This window comes from Alexandromys fortis, unplaced genomic scaffold (genome assembly GCF_014885135.2).
Source record: "Alexandromys fortis isolate MF-2015 unplaced genomic scaffold, M_Fortis_MF-2015_v1.1 scaffold_13, whole genome shotgun sequence".
Classification (NCBI taxonomy): domain Eukaryota; kingdom Metazoa; phylum Chordata; class Mammalia; order Rodentia; family Cricetidae; genus Alexandromys; species Alexandromys fortis.
The window spans coordinates 16,331,998-16,348,842 of record NW_026067908.1 but is presented as its reverse complement, the minus strand read 5'-3'; positions in this window follow the sequence as shown (position 1 = coordinate 16,348,842).

Genomic DNA, 16,845 nt, shown 5'->3' with positions numbered 1-16,845 from the left:
GAGAGAGAGAGGGTTTCTCTGTGTAGCTTTGGAGCCTGCCCTGGAATTTACTCTTTAGACAGGCTAGCCTTGAACTCCCAGAGATCCATCTGCCTCTGCTTCCCAACTTCTGGGATTAAAGGTATGGGTCATCACCACCTGGCTGAACAGATGCCTTTTGCCTGTTCGAATTTAGAATAAAAAAAAAATGTGCACACCGCACATTCCATACTTATGTTATTGCAGACATGTGTTACCTTTAAAAAATCTGTAAGTTTTCAGAAAAAAAAATGACCAGATACCAGTGAAGGAAGATAAGTCCAGATGATTCAGCCTCTTAGAATGTTTCTGTTTCAGTTTCCTCAAAAAATCTGCATCCCGAGCATCTTCAAAGTTACCAGCTGGGATCATCCAGTGTCATAGACTACTCTAGCCAGGACTTCAGTTAAGGCCTGCACTTCTACATTATACAGAGACTGGACAATAAATGATGCAGCTACCTCTCCAAGAACTTGACCATTATCTCAATTTTCTCAGGGTTCCCTAAAGGTGCCATAGCCCCCAGACAACAGGAAGCAATTTTAAGAACATAACACCTACATTCCTGAGAGGTGGGGTGGGTGGATTTTGGTCCTTTAATGGGTTATGGATATTTGTCATCATTTATGGGGGCTGATTGCAAATTGTTATTGGTCATGGTCTGGGAGGAAACTAAGCAAAAGAGGTTCAATTCAGGGATCTCTTTCTGAAAAGATACAGGAATTACACCTTTGCCTTTGTGATATCTTGAATTCCAATGTTTGATTTTAAGCTGATGACTTTATAAGAAAAAAAATCATTCAGTATATTTGGGTTGAGATTAAGAATGAATTTCCCATAGTTTTTGAAGTGGCCCTAAACCCATTTTTATCATTTTGTACTATGCAGTTATGCGAAGCACTATTTTCAACATTCATTAGTACAAAATCAAAATGTCAATCAACTCTGAAGCACATTAAAGAAGCTCCACATCCCGTAGTATCAGATATTCAACCAAGATTTCATTCTTCATGTAAAAATAAGCGAGAACATTCATCCTTTTAGTATGAAAATTTCTTTTTCTTTAATAAATGGTAAAAATATGTATGTACCAAAAATTTTGTGTGTAACTTTGTCTGCATCAGATCCGAGGCCCTTGACACCAGGGTACCTTTCCCTTCAGAGCTGTAACACTTACACACTCAGTCTAAAAAATTATATGGCAGTATACTAAGTACATGAAAAGGCCTTTGGCATCACTGGGAGAAATGAAAATTATAACCAAAAGAAAGGTTCCTCACTTCACAGCTATCTGAATGACTGAGGTTGGAGAGACCGAGCATGCCATATGCTAGGTAGGACACAGGCCAATAGGTCTCTTAGAGGCAGGGACAAGGGAATCCGCTACAGCACACCTATTCTGAAAAACTGTGTGTCAGGTCCACAAAATCCAAAACATAGTGTCAGGTGTTGTGTAGGAGAAAAGTAAATGTTTACAAAGATACTTGTGCTTGGATATTTATCAAATATATTTGTAATACTAAAGTGGAAATGACATAAATATTCATCAAGAGAAGAATGACTAAATGCATTGTGGTATGGTGATCCAATGGAATACCACTTAGCTATGAAAAAGGAATCGCGTTTACTCATATAACGATGTAGATGATTCTCAGAATCGCGCTGAGTGAAAAGAAAGGAAGAAAAGGCAAGCTGTTGTGCAAGAATCTAGAGAAACACAAGTCCTTTTATGGTGCCAGGAAGCAGACCCGTGGTTTGTGGTGCACAGAAGATGGTGAAAGTGGCATTGGAAAGCAGATCAGGAGGGAAGATTCTATTCTGTTTTAAAGAGCTAAAACTCTCAAAGTGTTTGAAGTTTCAAAAACTGTGGGATGTTTAAAAGTTGGGATGTTTTATATTGTGATGACAATATTAATATGACATCTTAGGGATGACGTAATACTTTTAGAAATGCAGTTCTCTAGGACCGAGTCTGTAAGTCTGCTTGAGTCCCTGCCCCATCCCCCTCTTCCCCTACATCCCATGCTCTGCCCCCCATCCGCCCCAGTGTGGCATTGTGATATGATGCAGACCAATGTAAGCGTTACAGAGATGATTTAGCTTATTTATCCAAATCACAAGTGATCTGGCCAGTAAGATGGCCTTTGACCGAACTTCCACAATGGCAGCATTGGTAGCAATAAAAGATTGGAATTAGGGTAAACATTCAGCAAGATGAGCTGTGATACACGCATGCAATAGAGCACTGCGTAGGTGTGAAGATGAATTAGTGAGTTCACGTGCAGATGCAGAAATCTGTGCCAGCTGCTGTCAGCCAAAAAGAGCAGAAGTGGAGCAGCATGTGTGTCCTGAGTGACAATAACAAAGACAAAGAGTGTATGTTTGTGCTGTGTATAGATACACCCCGGCATACTCTTTTATTAGAAGTAGATTTTAAACATTTATTATTATTATTTTATGTGTATAGGGGTTCGACCATACATCACTTTCCCCATGTTCCAGCTATGCCTCAGGGCTTTGAACTCTGCCACCCAGCATGGCCTTTCTGACCCTGAGCGTTCTTCACAAGGCCTGTGCATGTCCCATCAACTAAAACCCCTTCACTATTGGCCTGGCTTCTCCTTCTCACCTCCCACCACTCCTCCATGACATCTTTTCCCTTGGGAGAAGTATTATTTATGTTCATCTTTGACCTGTCTCTATTAACCTAGGGGACCTTATGTTTATCTGATCTCTCCTAAGCTAGCCCACAGACAGCTCCCTCATTGCTCTGGGTGAGCACACTGAGGGTCAGAGGACTGCTCTATAACACTGCACCCCCAGTCTGGCTATGCGGTTCCCCAGCTCAGGCATGTCCCTAGCCCCTGAAGTAGACTTTTTCTATGGGCTAGAGAATTCAGCAAAAGAGATATCTAGAAGGTGAACCTAGAACCAGGTTCCAGGACATGGCTCTTGTAAGTGTGGTCTCCTATAGACTTCAGTCATTCTGTTCCAGCAATCTGTATATGGCTGGCCACTGATGGCCTTGGACACTGGCTTTAAGTGACTGTGACATCTTGATTTTTCCTTGTTCTTCCGGCTCTGGTGAAATCCCGGTGAGTCATTATCTCTATTCCCGAAGCGCATGAACCGTTTGTCCAGTGATGCCTGTGACCCAGCACCAGGGGGTCATTCTCCTGCCTAGCTGGCTGTAGTGAGGTGTCCTACTTGGTGTGTACACTCCCCCTGGCCCTTTCATTTCTCTGTTTATCTAATAAATACACAAAAAGTGCCTACCCCAGGCTATGTCTTAGTCATGGAGCCTGTTGACTGAGCAGGAGAAAAGGGCCCTGCACAAGTCAGAGCACTCAGTAAGCTGCTCTGTCTGAGTGGAAAGCTGGGGAAGAAAAGTTGTATAATAGGCAGACTCCAGCGGGGGTGCTGAACTGGGCTGAACAGGAAAGGCAAGCACCCGAGGGGAGGCGACAGTTAACCTGGGATTTGGAAGATGAGGAATGGGCTGTGAGAGGGCGGAAGAAACAAAAAACAAGTGCCAATTTTGAGACACAATAAGATCACCTGCAAGGCTGGAGTCCAAGGTTGAACGGATGCCGGTGCCCAGGAAGTGAAAAAGGGGAGGGGGTAGGAACACCGACTGTAGGGAATGTGGTTTGTCCTAGCTGCTCAAGGACTCAGTGACCATGAATGACATTTATATTCTGGAGCTACATGAGTGCTTTGGCTCCATGGCTGGGGAAGTGGGTAACAGAAACAGGTGGGAAGATGGAGCCTGGCCTGGAGTTGTGAAAGGGCCCACATCGCAATGCTCCCAACTCAAAGTGTCCTTCTGGAGTTGTGTTCTATCCCAGAAGCGGCACTCTCGGGAAAGCTTGCGGCAAACTCGAGGCTCCTGAGCTAAGCGTGAACTCATCATGACATCAGAGAATGCATGACCAAATATAGGGATGACCCAGCAACCTGGGGTGTTTGGCTAGTGGTTAAGGAAGCTGGAATCATTTTAGCTTCCCTCGCAGAAGTGATCCGTGTCATCTAGGTGAGACTGTCTCCAGAGAAGCCCCAGGGTCTGGACAAGACCAAGTCGTGCAGGCTAAAGGTTTCTAGGTTCTCCCAAGGAGTTAATAACTAGGGATTTATTTTGAAGACTCACTGAGTCCTCACACCCGCTTCTTTTTATAAAGCCATCAATTATTTGAGTCACTTGGGAATAGAGTGTTTTTGTTGAGGATTCTGTGGGAGCTGGAGTAGGAGTAGGGATGGCTGCTGTCAGTGAGCAGGGGAACATATGGTGGTCTATTGTGAATGCGATCTGTTTTTTGTGTTGTTGTTAAACTTCCTCTTGCTAGCATTGGGCCCATTATGTAAGAGCTTGTGGGTCCATATGGTTGGTTGCATAAGACACCAAAGAACATGCTTTTTCGTTGGCCTGCAGCTGATCCAACTGTGTTTGGAACACTCAAAGCCACTCCACTACTAATGGAGTTAAGTAGTCCAGGACCCTGATGTTGACCCTCCTTTGGCAAGATGGGTAACTTTTGACAAACTGTTACCTCACTTCCTTCTGCTCTAATGAGAGAAGTAGAGCAACTTGATGGAATTATTAGAGATCTTGGAATTAATATATTTGCAACGATTGCCTGCTTTGTGAATGTTATTTTTGCTTAACTCTCACAGATACTCTCGGAAGTCACTGTTATTATCTTTAGATAAGGAAAGAGAGGTACTGTCTTAGTCAATTTTTATTGCTGTGAAGAGACACGATGACCACAACCCTTATAAAGGAAAACATTTCATTGGGGCTGGCTTACAGTTCAGAGGTTTTAGTCCATTTTCATCATGATGGGAAACAGGGAGGTATGCAGGCAGACATGGTGCTGGAGAGCAGCTGAGAGTTCTACATCTGGATTGGCAGGCAGCAGGAAGAGAGAGAGGGAGGGAGGGAGGGAGGGAGGGAGAGAGAGAGAGAGAGAGAGAGAGAGAGAGAGAGAGAGAGAGAGAAAGAACCTGGCTTGAGCATTCATAACCTCAAAGCCCACCCAATAAGGCCACACCTACTCCAACAAGACCACACCTCCTAATGGAGACACTCTCTATGAACCTATAGGGTTCAAACTATCACAGGTACAAAATACAAGAATGGCTCTTCTCACATGGTAGAAAGCCATAGAGCTAAGATTCAAACGGAAGCTCCGGCGATGACTGGTTCTTATCTGAGGGAAACAGTTTAAAAGAAGGTGAGACTCATCTGGTGTCAGGGTTTTGGGGGGCTTTGGCCCATGGTCTGTGGCTGTGAGTTTTGGGGGGAGGAAACAGCAAAACAGCATATGATGACAGCAGAATGTGAGGGGCAAAGTTTTCTCCTCATGGTGGTCAGGAAAGGAGAGAAGGTAGGTGTCAGGCAGAGCCTTCCAAGGCACATTCCCAGTGACCTGCTTCTCCCATGAGGGTCTCCATCTAAAGTTTCTGCCTTTTGAAATTTGCTAGGACTGAGTCCTCAACACATGAAGGAATCACATGGGACACCCTTTAGATCCAAGCCACCAGAGTGACCCTGCTCTGTGAGCTCTGTGAGGGGAAACATTTGGACAGCTTTATTCCTTGTTCAGCCCTAAAATCAGGACCTAGTGGGGAGTAAGCCCCCAATAACTCCTGTTGGACTAAACAGTTCAGATTTGTATGTACAACACAGTGGTTGGCTCTGGTGGTTTGAAAGGAAATGACCCTCAAAGGGAGTGGGTCTATTTGGAGGTGTGGCCTTCTTCGAGGAAGTGGTCACTGGGGGGGCTGCCTTTGAGATCTTTTGCTAGAACGTTCCTCAATGTGCCTGTCAGTCATCTTCCTATTGTCTGCCTGCCCCATGCCTTGATGATAATGGACTGAACCTCTGAAACGGTAAGCTAGCCACCCCCCAATTAAATGTTTTCTTTATAAGAGTTGTCATGGTCATGGTGGTGTCTCTTCACAGCAATAAAAACCATAACTAAGACGGGAGGTGAGCCAGCTTGTGTCTGTCTATCTATCTACTTACCTATCTATCAAAAGATTTATTTCAAGGAATTTGTGTTTGTAACAGTGGGATCCGGTTGTGCAATTCCGGAACCTGCAGGACAGGTTGGCCAGCTGGAAACCACGGGTCTGTAGCTGCAGACCCTAGGCAGAGTTTCTGCTTTCCCAGGGAAGCTTCCTGCCAAGTGGATGAGGATAATCTTCTTTACTTACAGTCAAGTGCTTACAGACAAAATCTGTATCTACTGAAGGCCTTTTCAGCCTCACCTGACTTCATGCGTGTGAGGCCCCGGGCACTACAGCCTTGCCAAGCTGCCAGGTAAAACTGCTATCCAACACAGTACTTTCGGACATGGGCCACAGCCATCTCCTTCCTCTTTTTCCTTCTTGCCACCTCACACACTGGGTTAGGCCACTCACGCCCGAGCCAGCTGGCCTTTTGCCATCTGCTCTTCCAGAGGTCTAAGGTCTTCCATGGCTTTTCTGTGTGTCCTTAGCATCACTCAGGAGTTTCCTCCTTAGGTTGGCCCTATACACACCCACGTTCGTCACTCCAGTGTACTGTGTCTGAGTGTTCAAAGCCCAGATGAGTTGGGAATTTCACATATGTGAACAGTTCTGAGACAAGACCTTCTGGCTTATCACTCTGGTAAGCCCCGTATCCCTCAACTCCCAGTTAGCAAGAGTCTCCTTCACTGGTCTGTCTAATCCCCACTCAATCCTTTGGCATGAAAGCTCTGTTGAGTTAGTTAGCAGACCAGCACAGGTCACTGGAGTATACCTGAGTCCTCACCATACTGGCGCCCAGGAGGTGTTCCATCAGTGTTTATCGAATAAATACATTAACATTCATTTGAATGAATTCAGCAATATTATCAGTTAAGCACATCTATGTTCTATGCATTATTTGGGGGCTTGGAAATATAATCAACAAGAAGAAAAATTCCTGCTGTATGAAGTTTACACTCCAAGTCAGGGTCCAGGGCAGAAGCTGAATAGATGTATAATTGTAAGGGCAGGGACACAATATGATGTGACCGCCTGTAGGGACGAATGGATCTGTATGTTTGAGCATAGACAGTGGAGGAATGAATGAATCTACAGGTTTGCAGTAGAGTGAGAAAGGTCATTCCAGTCTACTGCCGGTGCACACCCAGGTAAACAGGCCTGCCTTTACCTCGGTCCCTCCTTCGGGATAAGGATTATGGTCATTGCTTGTTTATCTCACAAGGCTTTCATATCATGTGAGACAGCAATTGCAGAAGACCATACTGGCTATGAACTCTGGACAACTCCGAGGGGGTCACTGTTGATACTGCCCTTGTTGCAAACCGAGTTAAGTTGGAACCATCAGCTAACGCTATGGTTTAGGGGAAGAGAAGCAGAAAGGAATTTTGGCACAAGGCCACCTCAGGGTGACCAGCTTGATCTTGAACATGAATCACGCCACCTTTCTGGGTCTCATTTCCCTGATCGGCGAAAACGGGGGGTGGGGGGGTGGGAGGGAGAGACACACACCTCAGTCTCTTGCCAGACATAAAGTAGATAATCCATGTCAAGTGCTTGGCACCAGGCGCAGCCGATTCAAAGAGCTCTGCTAATATTCGCTCCTAATAGTCATTCTGTCAATCACGGGTAAGGATCCATAAAGGGAGCCATTCATGGCTCAATTTCTCCAGTCTCACTTTTCTGCCAGGAAACGTCTCGTGTCTTTATGCACTGACACCTGTGATTATGCAAAACCACAATCAACGATCATATTCAGAACCCGAACAAATGGAGAATTTGTTACTTAGTTCCCTCCCTTCCAGCTTTCCAGAAGGTATTTTTCTGGGATGGGGGGGGGGGGCAGGGAGGGAGAGAGATGCACTTTTCATTTGTGTCGAAAACAAATATTCCTGGTTTTATGACCATATAACCCTGAAACTGTTAGGTCTTTTTCTTTTTTTTTCCCCCTTCATGTCACGCATTTTAGGAGCCCCATAAAGGAGTCCTTGTCAAGAGAAAACACAGCTGGTACCCAATTAGGGAGGTGATTGAGACTAATGGACTGGCAGAGCTCTTAATTAAACTGGACCACAAACTAGGGGGGATGGTGGCTGGGGGCTGGAGGTGGCCCACAAGCTCACCCGCAGGGCAGGCAGTGGTGAGAAGAACAGAATCTGTTCAGGCTATCAAACTTTGCTCGTTTTGATCACATACGAGTTTAAGCGTTGAGAAGGCAGCTCCTTGGAGGCAGAGATCTTATTTGGCTCACTGCATGCCTCTCTCTTCGCCTCCCACAAGAAGCTTCAAACTCTCTCTTCAAATATCAGCTCCTAGCTTATTGATTGCCCTTCCTGGCCCCTAGAATTATTCTGGAAGTAAAAAGGAAGACCATCGACTTCAGAACTTCAGAAAGGCCTCCAGCGACCTCCCCTCTGCACTTCCCTCCAGCTATAGGGCTATTTTCACGGTCTTTCTCACCAGCAGCCCAACAACGCCAGCCTGAAAGTACTCGTGCCCTTGGTGGCCATCTTCTGTGCTGCGTTTTCCTGGCCATTCGCTGGAAGTTGTGAACTGTACCACATATACCCTCCCTTGTACCCATCAAGGCATGCCCCTCTGTGAACCTGTGTGTATACATGCACACACACACACACACACACACACACACGCACGCACGCACGCACGCACGCACGCACGCGCTTGCTTGCTTGCACCAGCTACCTGGCAGGCCCACGGAGAAAGTGCTGCCGTCTACTGGGACCAGGATAGATGTTGTGTGTGTCTGTTCTGAGGCATTGTAGAGTGGAGTACAGCTTCCCAAAGGGCAGTTCTGAGAGCAGGAAGGATCAAGGAGCCCCAGGGAACTTCTGAGATTATTATTATTGAACAGAAATTAAAGGAAGCCAGTGTCTCTGGTCCTCTTGGTAGCTGTCATTTATAAGTGTCTGTAATTCCTTGATTAGTGCTTTTCCAGTTGGCCACCTTGGAGGAAGAAGGTAAGCCTGCACCCCTCCTTGAGGTCTTTTATTGTATATTTCTCTGTTTGAGCATTAAAAAAATAATCACTATTTCCAAACTCTTCTGGTAAAATGTATACCACAGGAAGCTGCAATTTACTTAAACACAGGCTTGTTACACCTTTCCCCAGATCCCTTTTGTCCCAGAATGACCAGCATTGCTCCATCTGGTGCTCTTTTGACCTCAGCTCCAGGGACTTTTACCTTCACCGAGATCCATCCACCCACACTCAGAGCCACACCTGGCTTTTATCTTCGAAGGCTGCATTCCACCCACGATGTCTCAAATAGCAGGGTCCCATTCCCTGACCCTTGTTCCTATCTTTCCGAGGTCTCGCCAGACCAGCTCTCTGACCATCTCCTGCATTCCAGGCTCCTGCGTCCACATTCCTTTTCCTTCTCCTAGGATTCTCAATCTTGCAGATTACTGTAGCTTTCCCCTAAAGCAGGGAAGGACAAACATACAGCCTGAGCAAGGCAGAAGCAGTATGTCAATGAGCTACTTCTGTTCATCTATCTTTGCATCCCGGCCGCGCTCATCCTGACCTAGGCATCTGCCTCCCAGGTAGACGCAAGGATGAAGGCATTTGTGTAAATATGGTTGTTCCAGTACCAAAGTAATTGCTGTGGAAACGCTAGCTCTAACTCTTACTATGAAATAATCACAGAGGCCACATGTGACCTCGTAATGCGTTCGATTGCTTCTCTGGGTGACCAAGATTCTGAATGCTGTCTTCATCACACCTCAGTTTTCCCATTTTTTTTTTGTCTAAATTTATCTGTAGTTTCCCTTTCTGACTAATTTTCTTGCTGGATTTAGAAAGACTTTGTTCTGTCTCCTGATCTTAGGAATCAGAGGATAGAGATGGGACCAGCAAAGGTTGAACATTTAATCGCCCGCTCATGCAACCCGCTAAATAGGAAGGGATCTTGGCCCTAGAGAAAGTTGAAGACAGAGACCTAAAGAAAGGGTTGGTCAGACCAGTTTTCTTTCCCAAACGAATCCACTCCCTCGCTTTCTGTGTTTTCTATTGCTCATCCATCTAGGTACCTCCAGCAGCCAAAGCTGGGACAGTTGGAAGACTGGACTGACTTTGATGACTCAGGCCATCTATCACTATCCTTGCTTAAGTGGAGGGGATCCAGAGTGATCAATCTTCTGAGATGATGCAGGAAAGACCACCTTTCTGCAGGCCCCTGCATCCTTTTCTTCCTTACCCTATATCCAGACAGTTTACCCTGGAGCCACAGACAAACATAGATAATGGTATTTCTTTTCTCCAGACAGTTTCCTTAGCAGCTGCCACTGACTAAACCTCCACACCCACTTCCTGGGTGGGGCGTGTAGGTAGCTTGGCACCCAGGGTTGACATTGTTGTAGGTGGCATTAGGGGAAAAGTCACAGGTACGTGCAGATGTGAGACGTGTTGATTTCCTCTTGAACCCTTTACCTCCCAGTCAGGTACTTGTGCTGCTACAGACTCAAAGAGTCAACAGCTCCTTTTTGAGAGTTTGACTCACAATAGGACCCTGCTAACAGGGCTGTGAAGAGAAAGGATCATCTGCTCATTCTAGGATCGGCCTGGAATCTCAGACGGAGAGCCAAGGAACTTGGTGAGCCACATCAAAGTGTCTTCTCTATTAAGTACAGTAGGCATAGCACACCGGCCACTAAGAGGAAAAAAGCGGGTTAACATAAAGTATTGAGATATTTGCCCTTTCACTAATGCAGTTGTAAAATATAAATTCATATGCTTGCTTTTTTGAGGGAAAGGAGTCTATGAAAGCAAAAGTGTTAAAGGCCCCGGAAATCTGAGCACAGCTCTACGGATTCATTTTGTGTCTGTTCTCCCACTTGTAGAACACAGTTCTTCAGACTCTACATTGCTCCATCTCTAGGACCAGGGCCTTTGTGGACTTCTCCTCCTCCTTCTCCTCCTTCTCTTCCTCCTTCTCCTACTTCTTTCTTGTTCTCTGTGTAGCCTTGTCTATCTTGGAACTCATAGAGATCTGCCTGCCTCAGCTGCCTGAGTGCTGGGATTAAAGTTTAGCGCCACCACCACCACCACCATCTGGGAATTATTCTTGAACTGTCCTTTACCCCTTCTAGTCTTGGGAGGCTGTCTGCGTGTTCAGTATAGAGCATTCAGAATTTCTAGGGCTGCATTTAGCATCCTAGTCTTCCACTGGTTTCCACTTTGAGCTGTTCTCCATCCCACTATGCCCAGTTCTCTGGTCAGAAACAACTGTGGCTCACATAGGCTGAGTGAGCCTTGTGTGCGTGTGGGCCTTTGTACACTCACCCAAGTTCACTTTGCTTCCAAAGTACTTTCTCTTCCCTTTCAACAGGCTCTTCTTTCCCAGTGTGACTACTTAATGGCATAGATCCCTGTACAAACTAACAACATGAGGTCCCTGTTCAGATAGCCTCAAGATGACTGAGCTGAGCATCCTACCATATGTGTGGTTCTTCTGTGCTTAGTGGTGTCTGTGGAACAGCATGGATCATACACCTCAGAGCCTAGGAACCAGGGCCAAGACCTACCATTCTTTTTTTTTTCCTACCATTCTTTTTTCCACCACACTTCAAATATCTGCCTTTCTTCCCATCAAATGATAGCAAATCATGAAACGATACATTTCTCAAGTTCCAAGCACCATGCATGTGCTGTGTAGCTAGGGTCTTGCTACTCAGAGCCACCTCAGGAGGTAAGTGGCATATGGTTATCCCTCCTAAAGGTCCTCTGTGACTCCCACTGTCCCCCAGGTCCTCAGATGCTACCCACAGCTTGTTCAGATTCCTCTCCCATGATCCCAGCCGTTCACTACCCGAAATTCCCACAATGGGCCAAGGATCCTCATGTTCCTGTGACTGCGACTATGCATACATTCTCCACATGAAATCCCTTCTGGGGACTTTGGGAGAACTCCTAGGGAGTTCAGTCATGTTTAACATCGTCTCCTACAGAAAGGCTTCCATACTCCTAGACATTGCTCCAAGGGCTGAGGCGAGAACGCTCCTCTGGGCCTCCCCAAGCAACTAACTGGCCCAATCCATATCTTTGTCAATCTTACTGGCCAAGGAGTCCTCTTAAGGGAGTGGGGATTTTAATGCCTCTCTCCTCCGGCCTCAGAGGGCTGTGGACCTCTCTGAGAACTAGAGGAAACAGCTGGCATTTCTGAGTGACACTTGAAATTGGCTATTTGCCCTTTCCACCCTCTGACACCAAAGACTCCTTGGGAATACCCCAGAGCTCTGCAGCAGATGGAGGTCAAAGGTCCATTTTAAAACAGGACCTTAAAGGACGAGGGGTGATTACCCTGAAAACTCTGGCAAGCCTGATGTTCATCACACGGACAAATGAATGCACCTGGAAAAAGAAGCGCATGAATTTAAAACTTGGGGCATCAGTTTCAGCTAAAAATCCAGATCATACCAGAGCAAAAACTTAATCACCATATGATAAGGCTTAGCTGAGGTTTTCATGGTCTTAACACTATCATGAGTATAACCAAACTTTACGTTATAACTTAATGATAAGGAGGGGCAAGCGCTGTGGCTGCGGGGAGCAAGGTCAGTTCCATCACACCTCAAGATGGTAGCCGAAGGAAGGATATTCAAGTGTGTTGTTTAGAAATCCAGAGTTGAGCATTAGAAGGAATATCAGACACTGGCTGTCTGGGTAGGGAGATTTTGTCCATTAAGGAATAACCCCAGGAAAGAGACTTTGAGAGCTCCCTGGCCTGTTGAACTCTGTGATGCTGGCAGACAGGCAATGCTGGCAGATAGGAGATGCCTTAGGTACCGTCTGTGTGGGAAGGCAGAGACTGTAGAAGGCACGCTTCCGTCCAATTAGTCTCACTAATACCTTGAAATATCTGGGCCAGTTCACCAGAGCCCCCCTAGACCCAAGGGCCTGACTTGGTGCAGCCGCATTCTGCATGATGTGGCTCCACCCTCAAATATGCCCACAGGTTGTTGTTGCTTCTTCCTCGGGGGTCCGCTTTTGAATTTGCCCTGGAAAGCCTCAGGCCTTTGTCTCCTCAAATCCCACTCTGAGTCTATGGGGAGATTTACTTGCTTACATGCTGGAAGACTCTACAGGCCTCTTCCAGAGACTCTGTGCCTGTGGTTACCTTCCTGTCCAGATGAGAAGTGGTTCAGTCTCTAGTCCTCTCTTGTGCCACAGCTGAGGAACGTCTCTCATGCCTTTTCCTCATCTGGATGTTATAGGCATTTGCTATACTGCTTGTCAGAGTGAGCATCCTCACCTCCAGTTTCCAGGCTCTTCTCTCAGCGCAGATGCTGCCGCCACCAGCAGCTGCCACCACCACCACCAGCAGCAGCATTTATGCTCAGCTGCCAAGCTCCGCCCTCCATCAGGCCTCCACACTTAGCTTCTGCAATGCACAGTCTCATCCTCATTTCATGAGTTGGGAAGCAGAGGTTTTTGAGAAGGAACCTGTGGGAGAGGTTCCTGTCATTCATTCCCCATCAGATCACAAGTGGAGATACAAGGACCGGCTCCCAGAGCAGCATGGAGATCTGAACCAAACCGCAGAGGACATGATGCAGGCATCCCGACCTAGTGCAGGGAACGGTTGATCAGAGTGCAGAACAGCCGCACAAGAGAACACTAGTTAGCCTTGAGAAAGAATAGAGTCTAATGCCTGCTGCAACCTGGACGAACCTTGAAAACACTGTGCTAAGAAAACAGGCCAGTCATAAGAGGACAAACGCGGTGGGACTCAGATTGCAAGAGCAGGCAGGGTTGTGGGCACAGGAAGCAGAATGGTGGCTGCCAGGGCCTAAAGGCAATTAGGAACCAGGAGTTAGTATTTAATGATTCTGAAATTTCACTGTGGGGGGATGAAAGTGTTCCTGAGGTGGATGGTGGCTATCGTAACAGGCTGAGATGGATTCTGGCCACAGCCCAGCAGCATAAGATGCTTGCTGATACTGAACTACACACCTAAAATTGTTCAAGTTTGTTGTATGGATATTTTACTGCAACAAAAATTCTTTTTCTATGTGAGTGAGCAGAATAGAGGTCACCGTGTTTTGGGGAAGAGATGGGCGATTTAATATTTGCTGGGCATAGAGAGTCTCTGTAAGCAACACAATTCTGGGTAGAGAGAACAGAGCTGACTTCTACTTCTGAGTGCATTGGATCACTGGACACTTAGGGATGGCTAAGATGATAAATGTAAGACATTCTAGCACAGTGAAAGACGGGGTGCCTTTGATTTCCTCTGGAGAGGGAGCTGCATGCAGGGTCTGGAGCACAGCAGGTCCTCAAGAGTGTTCAGCCCACAGTGAGTGACCTCATCAGCTTCTGCTGGGAACTTGACTACAGGAAGGGACAAGAGTCTTCTGCCTTGCAGATCACAGATAGACAGGGGCTCCAACATCTCTTCTCTGTGACCAGAAGTTCTATAGCAAACCTCCAAAGCCAGGGGGGTGGCGGTAATACCATGGAGAAAGCTGACATCACTAGGATCTTCACACATGCATCATAACAGCGACCAGTTATTGATCACTCACTATACACTAGATACTACTGTAAACCTTATTAAAATGCTGGTGAGATCGTTACCGTAGAATTCCCATTCTGTGCTGAGAACACCAAGGCATAGAATGGTCGGGTAATTTGCTGAAATGGTTTGAGTGTTAGCCACAAGTTTTGGTGTTCCAGTCCTTCGTATGTTTCCCCCAGCTCCACACAGGAAGCAGCAGAGGAACATCAAAGGAGGAAGTAAGGAATGAGGCGGGGAGTGTGTACGCTGGACACGAGTGCAGACGTGGGTGTGCCTCACACCAGCTTGGCTCAAAGCCTGCCCTTTCAACATTGATTTCACAACCCTGAGAGGTTTCTTGTTTCCTAACCCCCTGCACTCTCATGGGTAGTGAGTGTGGAGCTGGCTGTGTAAACCTGCTGGAGAAGGTGGTCTTGGGCCAGAGAGTGCCTGTGAAATAGGAGTGAGGACCATGGTGGTCTTTCAGGAATGATGGGGCTACTTGTCTCCCAAGAGCCCACTCCTATTGTGAACTCAAACCAGCCCCACTGGTTTTTCGTGGGGAGCAAAGGAAGACGGTGCTTCGAACTGATAGCTATTTATAACTCTAACTTGCTCCCCACCAGCTAACAATGCAAAATTATTTCTAGTTTGCAAGGAAAGAGTGGTCACGTGAAGGACACACACATGTGGGACCATGTGTGGATGTGTCTAGCTGTCCTGCGCTGTTTCTGACTCTGACTGTGTCTGTCCTCGGTTGAGACAGCCAGTGTTAGAGTCTCTGGACAATGAGCATGAACTTATAGGCCCACTCTGTGTTGGGGAAGAAAGGAACCATGAAAGGCATCAAAATGTTGAAGGTAGAGCGAAGAGAGACCAGTTTTGCGGATCCAGGCCAGCTTTGGAGATACCCAGATGTTCTGGTTCTGTGTTCCTACTGTGGACACTGAGTCCCATCACAGTCAACAAGAGGGTTCTATGGCTGAGGAGGTCAGGGGTGTGGATGAGGGGACACAGACACAGAATCCCACGAAAAAAGGAAGCTAACGGTGGTTGTCACTGTATATTTCCTAAGGAGCGATCTGCTGGTCACAAAACAAACTTGTTTCTGTTCAGCTTCCTTCAGCAAACCTCGAGCTGAGCATGGGTATGCTAGGAGCTAAATTTATGGACCAGCGCACCTCTGTGCTCTAGAAGCTCAACTTGGAAGTTGGTTCAGAGACACACCTCTCCTGACAGAGGCATGCCGACACACCCTTGAGCTGCCACGTGGGCAAGCCTGCCACCTTGGGGCTCAGGACAGGGCTGTAGCACCTGGACTATCCCCACCCCATAGGAGGCCTTGATGGCATCTTGGGAGGGCCTGTCTCCCTTTCATGCTGGCCACACTCCCTACAGTCCTGTCCTTGCTTGTCAACTGTCTTGTCTCCCAGACAGGAAGTTACTTGTGGGTAGGCGGCTGGCCTACGTGCCGCCCCTCCCAAATACAACATTCTGATCATGAGGAAGGAGAGGCAAGGAAGAGAAGAGAAGAAAGAGGGAGATCTTGTCTGAAGGAAGGGCACGTGCAGAGGCCAGAGGCAGGGTCATGAGGTTCTTAGTGCTGGTCTCAGAAGATGGCTGAGTTGGAACAGGCAGTTAATTGGTTGGGTAACTTTCCTGGATCTTTGTTGCGGCTCTGGCCCTAGTGGCAAATAAAACTGTATTATGACTGGGTTGTGTATGTTTTTTCTTCCTCCCTCCCTCCCTTCCCTCTTCCCCTTTCCTTCCTCCCTTCCTCCCTCCCTTCCTATCTTAGTTAAAGTTTCTATTTCTGTGATAAGACACTATGACCAGAAGCAGCTTGTGGCAGGGGTGGTGATGGGGGTGGATTTCAGCTTAGAATTTCACATCATACTCCTTCGCCAAGGGAAGTCAGGGCAGGGACCTGAAGGCAGGAGACCATGGAGAATTGCTGCCTGCTAGATTGCTTCCACGGCTTGTTGAGCTTTCTTTCTTTCTTTCTTTCTTTCTTTCTTTCTTTCTTTCTTTCTTTCTTTCTTTCTTTCTTCCTTCCTTCCTTCCTTCCTTCCTTCCTTCCTTCCTTCCTGTCTGTCTGTCTGTCTGTCTTTTTTTTTGGATTTTCGAGACAGGGTTTCTCTGTAGCTTTTTGGTTCCTGTCCTGGAACTAGCTCTTGTAGACCAGGCTGACCTCAAACTCACAGAGATCCGCCTGCCTCTGCCTCCCGAGTGCTGGGATTAAAGGCGTGCACCACCACCGCCCGGCTGAGCTTGCTTTCTTACAACCTCAGCCTGCCCAGGG